Source organism: Trichosurus vulpecula, chromosome 2, assembly GCF_011100635.1.
Source record: "Trichosurus vulpecula isolate mTriVul1 chromosome 2, mTriVul1.pri, whole genome shotgun sequence".
Classification (NCBI taxonomy): Eukaryota; Metazoa; Chordata; class Mammalia; order Diprotodontia; family Phalangeridae; genus Trichosurus; species Trichosurus vulpecula.
Window position 1 is genome coordinate 281,340,769 of NC_050574.1, and position 3,377 is coordinate 281,344,145.

The 3,377-nt window shown below is 38.0% G+C and overlaps 1 pseudogene; it reads right to left on the minus strand.

Annotated features, from left to right (window-relative positions):
* Nucleotides 1-811: 811 nt before the first annotated feature.
* On the minus strand, nucleotides 812-1,440 carry LOC118837017 (annotated as a pseudogene).
* Between the last annotated feature and the right edge of the window lie 1,937 nt (nucleotides 1,441-3,377).

The following is a 3,377-nucleotide window of genomic DNA, read 5'->3' on the forward strand; positions in this document are numbered from 1 at the left end:
CCAGTGGTCAGTCATAACTACCCTTTCTAAAATTATTCATTTCCTTAACTTTTTTCTTGTTTATTTTGAGGTTAGATTTACCTAGTTTTGAGAGGGGAAAGTTGAGCTCCCCTACTAGTATAGTTTTGTTCTCTATTTCCCCTTGTAACTCACTAAACTTCTCTTCTTTAAGATTTTCGATGCTATATCATTTGGTGCATATATGTATAGTATTGCTATTACTTCGTTGTCTGTGGACCTTTCAGCAAGACAAAGTTTCTTTCCTTATCTCTTTTAATTAGATTTTTTTTTTGCTTTTGCTTTGTCTGAGATCATGATTGCTACTCCTGCTTTTTTTTAACTTCAGCATAGTCTATTATGCTCTAGCTCCTTACCTTTGCTCTGTATACGTCTCATTGCTTCAAGTGTGTTTCTTCTAAACAACATATTGTAGGATTCTGTTTTTTAATTCACTCTGCTATCCATTTCCATTTTATGGAAGAGTTATTCCAATCACAGTCACTGTTATGATTATTAAGTGTGTATTTCCCTCCATCCTATTTTTACTCCTCTTTATCCTTCTCTCTCTGCTTTCACCCTTTCATTCCTCACCAGTGTTTTGCTTTTGCTCACTGCCTCCCCAAATCTGCCCTTCCTTCTGCCATTCACCCTTCCCTTTTACTCAGCACCTTCCTCTCCTACTTTCCTTTAGGGTAAGATAGATTTCTATACCCAACTAATTATGTATGTTATTCCCTCTTTGAGCCAATTCTGATGAGAGTAAGGTTTTTTTTGTTATAAATGTCATTTACTAAACATTTAAGTTTACAAATTAATGTGTGCCCAGTATCCATGGGTATCCATGTAATTGGTGAGTATTGTCCCTTTTCCAAGCAGCACAATGAGACCCTCCAATGGTATGGTGGAATTTGTGACCCTTTCCAAGACTCTTTCAACCAGCTGAGGTAAGCCCTTGCATTTCTCTGTGTTTGTGCACTGGCTTGGTGATCCTTTGAATATCAAGGTTTTATCTGATAGCTTTATGGAATGGGTCAATTAGAATAACCTTAAAGAATTTGTAGGTTGAATCTTCACCCATCCAGTATGAATTCAAGACTCTTAGGGCCCCACAGTGGTGGCCAGCATGTTCTTCTGCTACAGACTGAAGGCTCCTGGCAAATTTCAGCTGATTGACACCATGATGCACACAGGTTTACCATAGGTTGCACCCTTGGGAAATGGACACTTTTGGCCATCACACTGAACTCGAACATGGTAGATGACATAAACTTGCTTGGCTTTGTAGCCCAGCCTTTGGGCTTTGTTGGGTCTGGTGGGCCAGGGTGTGCAGTGCAGTGCAGACAGCTGGCATTATTGCCAGCAGCACAGGCACAGCAGGGACCACATGACATCCAACTGCTTCTTCCTCCACAACTCCTGGATATATTTGTAGACCCCCATCCTGGCTCACACGTAGTCAGATGGCTGCCGCAGACCAGAAAGTGAGAGTAAGGTTTAAGTAATGCCTACCACACATCCTCCCATCTTCCCCTCCTCTGTAAAGAGATTTTTTTGCACCTCTTTATGTGAGATAATTTACCCCCTTAATTTTTTTATATCATCTCTTCAAATCACCTTATACCTATACCCTCTGTCTTTGTATGCTTCTCTAACTGCACTAATAGTGATACAGGTTTTAAGAATTACAAGTATCATCTTCCCATGTGAGGATGTAAACAGTTTAGCCTAACTGAATCCCTTTCATTTTCTCTTTCACTTTTTAAAACAGTTTTTGTTTACCTCTATTCTTTTCATTGAATGACCATTTTTTCCTCTCAGGGATCATGCTCAGTTTTGCCAGGTAGTTGATTCTTGGTTCTATTCCTAACTTCTTTGCCTTCTGGAATACCATATTCCATGTTCTCTTATCCTTTAATGTTGAAGCTGCTAAGTCCTGTGTAATCCTGACTGGGTCTTCTGGATATTTAAATTGTTTCTTTCTGGCTGCTTGTAATATTTTCCCCTTGACCTGGGAGTTTTGGAACTTGGCTATAATGTTCTTGGGAGTTTTCAACATGGAATCTATTTCCAGAAGTGATCCCTGGTTTCTTTTAATGTCTGTTTTACCCTCTGGTTCTAGGATATCAGGGCAGTTTTCTTTGATAATCTCTTGAAGTATTTCCATCTTTTTGTTGGTTCTGCCAGTCCAGAACTTGTTTTGGGGTGCTATTCTATAGTTGTTTGGAGGTGAATATGGGAGAGTTCAGGCAATTTCCTGTTTATTCTGCCATTTTCACTCCAGGAACTATTATTCCCATTGTACAAATGAGAAAACTGAGGAAGGCAGAGGTTAAGTAACTTGCTCAGTGTCACATATCCAGTGAGTATCTGAGGCCTGATTTGAAATCAAATGTTCTTTACTCTGGGTCCAATGTTCTATCCACTGCACCACTTAACTGCTTCTAGATACATATTGTCAGAAATAGCAACTTTAGCATCAATTGTGCTGAAATTGTTAGATTTGGTAGATGTTTTCTAGTATTTGACAATACTGAATAATCCCATCATACATGCCAAACCATTCAGTTGTTAGGGTGTACCCTTCAGCTATTTGTTTGGGCAGGTACATTAAGATGAAATTCTATTCAAAATTAGACATTGTGTAGAAAACATACTTATTAGGTATATTTTACATGGTCACTGAGAACATTTAGCAATAAAATCTTTAAGGCCAAAATGATCTGTGACATATGGTGACAATTTTTTTGACCTTTATGCACACACTTGTGATCTTAACAGTTCATATGACATAACTAGTCTGGACATCTTTCTTGAAAGGGACATTCTATGTGGAATAAGCCAATTGGAAGGAGAGGTCTTAGGGGCAGAGACTCAGTGATGAAATGAGTTTCCAGGGTGAAGAGGTTTCTCTGGGATGGTAGGGAAAGTCAAGGGTGCGGTCTGGGTTGCTAGAGAGTCAGGGATGCAACCTGGAGAGGATCACATTCAGTCTTTGCTAGTCCACTGCCCACATTCACCTCCTTGCCTAAATACCTTGTGTGTGTATATATATATATACATATATATATATATATATATATATATATATATATATATATATATCCATGTATCAATATCAATCATCTAATCCATAAACAACCAAGAAGTTTTTGTTAAGCGCCTATTATGTTCCAGGCACTATACTAAGCATTGAGATAAAGAGTAAAAAAGAAAGTGTCTGCATTCAAGGATTTTACATTCTATGTAGGGAGATAATTTATATGCATAAATAATTATATATATACATATATATGTATATACTTATATACAAGGTAGCTAGGGAGGAGAGATTCTGGCCACTATTTTATTAGGAAAGGTCTCATATAGAAGAGATCTTA